This window comes from Mastomys coucha, unplaced genomic scaffold, assembly GCF_008632895.1.
Source record: "Mastomys coucha isolate ucsf_1 unplaced genomic scaffold, UCSF_Mcou_1 pScaffold13, whole genome shotgun sequence".
Lineage (NCBI taxonomy): Eukaryota > Metazoa > Chordata > Mammalia > Rodentia > Muridae > Mastomys > Mastomys coucha.
In genome coordinates, this window is record NW_022196895.1 from 30,118,826 (window position 1) to 30,124,913 (window position 6,088).

General features: G+C 43.2%; 1 non-coding gene across 1 annotated transcript; it reads right to left on the bottom strand.

The window, feature by feature from the left end:
* Positions 1–5,774: 5,774 nt before the first annotated feature.
* Positions 5,775–5,836, bottom strand: LOC116087856. The gene has a single exon (XR_004117648.1). It is a non-coding gene; the product is annotated as a U7 small nuclear RNA (small nuclear RNA).
* Positions 5,837–6,088: the final 252 nt, after the last annotated feature.

The window sequence follows — 6,088 nt, forward strand, 5'->3', positions numbered from 1 at the left end:
TCCCTCCCTCTCTCCCTCCCCTGCCTCATGTTCCCCATTCCACTCCAATACAGACTTTGCTCCCCACCCCTAATAACCCTCTTGCACTAGATTTGTTGCACAGTGTGAGATATGCAGCCTGTCTTGGCCTGGACCCACCAAGGTAAATTTCTCTGCTTAATGCTGGCACCCTCCTCTCTGCCTGCTATCCCAGGCTCCATGTCTGCTGCTCACCTTCGGTCTCCTGCTTTCTCCATTATCTGTAGCATGGCATCATTCCTCTTAAAGCAATCCCCTCTCATTCTGTGCTGCCAGCCATATGTCCTTCTGTCCTTATCTATGAGACTGCAGATAATCAAAAGCTGTTAACCTAAAAATCATTTCGTTAGGCCTAATTATGTCTGCATGGTCTACTTTGGGTGGTTTTGGTCTTCATATTCACTTATTTCTAATAGGCATATTCTTTGTAGTAAGCCAGTATGATTTTTATGAAAACAATTATGTTAATTTGGGGGGGTCTGATAAAGCAAAAACTAGAGGTTGGGGGGGTGAGATATTGGTCAAACCCTATAAACCCGCAGCCATTTGATGAATATATTCCAAAGACCCACGTGCAACATGGCAACTACACTAATGACATTGTGTTGTATACTTGAGATTGACTAAAAGGAGTGCTGAAGTATTTTCATTACAAAAAAAACAAGCAAAAAACAAACAAACAAACAAAAACAGGTGACCGTGTGAGGTGACGGATGTGTTCATTAGCTTGGCTGTGATCATTTCACAACTACACACATACTGAAGCATCACAGAGTAGGTAGGCCTGGAATATATAAATAAATTCACCAGTTAAACATATGAATAAACAAGCAAGTGAAAAGTGAAAAGATAGGAAAACTGCCATGTCAAGATGTAAATCAGTTTTTCATTCTAGATGGTGAGAACAGAGAGAACCATGATCTCCCATTAGGACTCAGCATGGTAACAGAAACGTTTCTTTATTCATAGCAAACAGCGACTGTTTTTAAAGTTGATAAATCATAATACTGATGAGAGACAACAAAATGGGCAGATTTAAATAATACAAGGTAGGGGAAGGTGCTTTAAAACAATAAAACATTGAGAGAGATAAAATAACACTATATAAATCAGAGGCTTTAAAAATCTTGGTGTGAGCCGGGTGGTGGTGGCGCATGCCTTTAATCCCAGCACTTGGGAGGCAGAGACAGCTGGATTTCTGAGTTCGAGGCCAGCCTGGTCTACAGAGTGAGTTCCAGGACAGCCAGAGCTACACAGAAAAACCCTGTCTCAAAAAAAAAACAAAAAACAAAAGAAAAAAAAATCTTGATGTGTTTGCTCCAGTAATTCTGTTATTTAGTCTGAGGCTGGTTTTTCAAAGACCCCAGTGTGAGAGCCACCAGGACTAGTCCAAAGACACCTGAGTCAATTTCTTTGGGCCTTCGGGCTGGGCATGGGACATTGACTAGCTCTCCTGATGAATCTTGCATACATTTAAGTTGACACTCTACAGGTGTGAGAGTAATTGTCATTAATGCCAACTTCTTAGCAAGGAATAGGCTCTGTTCCCCACACTGGGAATATTCATCCATAAGTAGCACCAAAAATGGTCTTTGTGGTCATGAAGGTGTATTATTATTACTATTATTTTAGTTCAGACATTTTACATAAACAAATTTACTGACATGTGATTTGTCAGAAAATTAAGATATAATGGAAAAGTTCAATGATCTTTCAACAAATGACAAAGGTACCGCTGACTCTGTGCTGTCAGATAAAAACAGCTATGATCCATTTACACACACACACACACACACACACACACACTAGTTAAAGAACTAAATGGAAAATAAACATGCATGTTGAAGTATGTTTATGGGGGCTCTGCCCCACTCTAGCCTATATAGAATAAAAGACAGAGAGACTTGGTATTTTATTTGTAAGCTGTTGACACTGTGCTAGGCAGGCTCTGAGCTATTCTAACCTACATCCCAGCCACAGGCTCTGTGTTACTTGCTGCTTGCCTCTCACTCAGCTTGCTGTGCTCCATGTGTGGCCTCAGGGCAAGCTTCTCTTGGCCCCATGCTCATGGCCTCTCCTGCCTCAGGGCAACCTTCTCCCTCTCCTCTGTCCTCCTCCTCTGGGTCTCCACCTGAGACCCCCTACCCAATTTGAAGTTCCTTTTCCTCTCTCTTCTGCCTAGTCCGAGGCTCCAGCCTTTTATTACCCAGTGAGGGATTATTGGAGAGCCTTCTTTACAGCACACTGGTTAATACACTGCCCATGTTCAGACTGTAGCCTAATCAAGGGGCACAGAAGTCGGCATCTGAATTTCCAGTGCACAAGACCAAACCCAACATATACACAAAATACTGATTTTAGTTCTCTCTGAAAACATGATTAGATTATTTCTATTTTCTTCTTTGTCCTTGGTTGTTATTGTTGTTGTTTTAAAAAATTGATCCAAGCCGGGCAGTGGTGGCACATGCCTTTAATCCTAGTACTTGGGAGGCAGAGGCAGAAGGATTTCTGGGTCTGAGGCTAGCCTAGTCTACAGAGTAAATTCCAGGACAGCCAGGGCTGCGCAGAAAAACCCTGTCTCGGAAAAAAAAAAAATTGATCCAAGTACCAGGGGAAATGGGAAATTGTTTCCAACTTTATTTCTGTCCTTTAAAATACACTTTGATTTCGCAGCATTAGCAAATGGCTATATTCACTCCTGTCTAAACCTGACAACTTTCTTTCTTTCTTTCTTTCTTTCTTTTTTATGTGTATGAGTACACTGTAGCTATACAGATGGCCATGAGCTATCATGTGGCTGGTGGGAATTGAACTCAGGATGGCCCCATTCGCTCCAGCATAATGCACTGTAGCTGTCTTCAGACACATCAGAAGAGGGCATCAGATCTCATTACGGGTGGTTGTGAGCCACCATGTGGTTCCTGGGATCTGAACTCAGGACCTTCAGAAGAGCAGTCAGTGCTCTTACTCAGTGAGCCATCTAGCCAGCCCGACAACTTTCAATTTCATATTTGTAACTATTTTTTTTTTATTTCAGTCTAAAGGAAATAAGCTTTTAAATTTTTGATGAGGTCAAGAATATTCTTAACATTTTTTTAGTCCTATGATTTTTTAAATCAGATTTTATTATACTTCTTATGAACTTGGAATGGAAAAACATAACTGTTTTGTGTAAAATATTAGAGGATAGAATATAGAAAGAGTAGCCATCATTCCAGCTCCTCCTCCTTATCACACACAGAGAAACACATATCTTTGTTTATTTTAATACTTCCCTACTATTTTGCATCTTCCCTCCCCCTCTCTCTCTCCTCACCAATCATCTTAGACAAACTTCCATGTCCTCTTATTCAGAGCAGTGTCACCTTTGTAATGACTTCACGGTACATGGATGGAAAGAAATTGCTCTGGCTCCCTCATTGTGAGACTCTGGCAGCTGTGTCAGAGCCGGTAGCCTCAGGCATGTTTATGTCCAGCTGACTTCCTTCCAGAAAGCTCTCACCTGTCCTTCTTTGTCTTAAAATTTCTAGGATTCCTTTTTCCTTATCAAAAAAAAAATTAATGATTCATTTATCTTATGGGCATAAGTATTTTGCCCACATGTATGTCCATGTACCACAGGCATGCCTGGTGCCAAAGAGGCCAGAAGAGGGCATCAGATCCCTGGGACTAGGGAGAGTCACAGTGAATCACACTATGTGGGAGCTGGGAACTTAACTCTGATCCTTTGCAAGAGCCGCAGGTGGTTTTGACTTCATGGTAACATTTTTCATCCTTTCTCCTCAGTACTCCCCATCCTGTTTCTTACGTTGGCCTTGTCTCATCGCCCACAGGATAGTAACAAGCAGCTCTGAGAAAGGTCATTTGGTAGGATTTAAATGTAGAATGTCCCCTGAACATTTGAACATTAATAGATTAGTCATCCGTTGAAGAACTCTGGAGGGCTCACTAGGTCACGAAGGAGCTCCTATCATCGATACACTCATCCATTAATGAGTTTACACATTGGCTGGACCAGTGCGAGGCGGGGCCTCACAGTGATGCTATCTATGCCTTTGAAAGTGAGGATCTCTTCCCTAGACCCTTCCCCTGGCCCCACCCCCTTGCTTTCTGTCTTCCATGAGGTGGGCGACTTTGCTCTGCCATGCCACAGCCCAGAAACAGTGGAGCAATCAAACACAGACCGAAATTCTGAAGCTGTGAGCCAAAATAAACCTCGCCTCCACTGAAATGGTTTCTTTCGGATATTTCATTCTAGAAATGAAAAATGACTAGCAAACCATCCCCATAATTTAGGTAAACTTTGGTCTTTGGGATTCTAGAATAATTAAGAGACCCAAGTGATCGCCCTCGTTGGGGCCAAGCTGAAACCACTTGTTCTCAAACCCTCTCTTGCCTTTACTGAACCCCCACAATACACCCCAGCAACGGTAGCTTCAGGGTACATTTTAGGAGGTGGGTTTCCTTGTTTTTGTTGTTGTTGTTGTTAATTTCTGAGATTGCAAAATTATTTATCTTTTGTTTATTTTAAAATTTTATTTATTTATTTAACAGCCCAACTGCAGTTTCCTCTGCTTCCTTTCCTCCTCATCCCCGCTCAGCCCCCATCCAATCCCCTTCTGTTGTTACTCTTCAGAAAAAGCGGGCCTCCCACAGATGTCAACCAATCCTGGCATAGAAAGCTGCAGTAGGACTAGGTGCATCCTCCCTTACTAGGGCTAGATGAGGCAACCCAGCAAGAGGGAAGGGTCCCAAAGGTAGGCAACAAAGTTAGAGACAGCTCTTGTTCCCACTGTTAGGAATTCCACATGAAGATCAAGCTACACAACTGAAACATATGTGCAGAGAGGGCCTACCTAGGTCAGTCCCATGCAGGCTCCCGAGTTGTTGGTTCAGTCTCTGTGAGCCCCTATGAGCTGTGGTTAATTGATTCTGTGGGTTTTCTTGTCATATGTTTGACCCCTCTGTCTCCTTCTTCTGGAGGATTCCCCAAGCTCTGTCTAGTGTTTGGCTGTAGGTCTCTGCATCTGTTTCCATCCGTTGCTGGGTGAACCTTCTCTGATGGACACTAGGCTCCTGTATACGAGTGTAGCAGAATATCTTTATCTGTGTGAGGGGTGGGCTCCCTCTCACAGCATGGGTCCCACCTTGGACCAGTCATGGGTTGGACACTCCCTCAATTTCTGCAACATCTTTACCCCAGTGCCTCCTGTAGGCAGGACAAATTATAGGTCAAAGGTTTTATGGCAAGGTTGGAGTTCCATTCCCTTCACTGGAAGTCTTGCCTGGTTACAGGAGATGATTGGCTCAGGCTCTATATCCTCCCCCCCCCCCCCCCCCCCCCCATTGCTAGGTGTCTTAGCTATGGTCATCCTCATAGACTCCTGGGAGTTTCTATTGCACTAGGTTTCTAGCTCATTCCAGAGATGCACCCTACTCCATTTCAGTTGTCTCTCCCAGTACTATCTCCCTCCATCTGCCCCACACCTGATCCTTCCTGTTCCCATTCCCACTCCCACCCACATCCTGTCCCTTTCCTCTATCTACTCACACTGTCTATTCTATTTCCCCTTTTTAGTGAGATTCACACATCTTGAGCCCTTCTTCTTACTTAGATTCTTTGTGTGCCAAGGACCAGCCTCAGTTTGGGAAAAGGTTCTTAGGAAGGAGTGTTTGGGAGGGGCAGAAGAAACCACTCAAAGTCAATGATGGGTTGCAAACTGTCAGCTCTGTGAAGATAGCTGTTTAGACTGCTCTTGGGTTTTTTGGCCAAAGTCAGAAAACCTGTTAGACAAATTCTAAAAGAGCTATGTTAGCTCTCTAGGTAGCTCTCTCTTACAGAACAAAGCCCAGTCTTTTATTTACATATCAATAAATCATTTCCCTCAGGTTCCCTTTTGATTATCCTACAAGTCAGCATTTTTTTTTTTTATTTTAGATATTTTCTTTATTTACATGCGAATTTCTCCTTTCCCAGTTTCCCCTCCAAAAAACAAAAAAACAAACAAAAACAAACCCCTGTTGCCTCCCCCCTCCCCATGCCTGCCACCCCGCCCTCTCCCACTTTCTG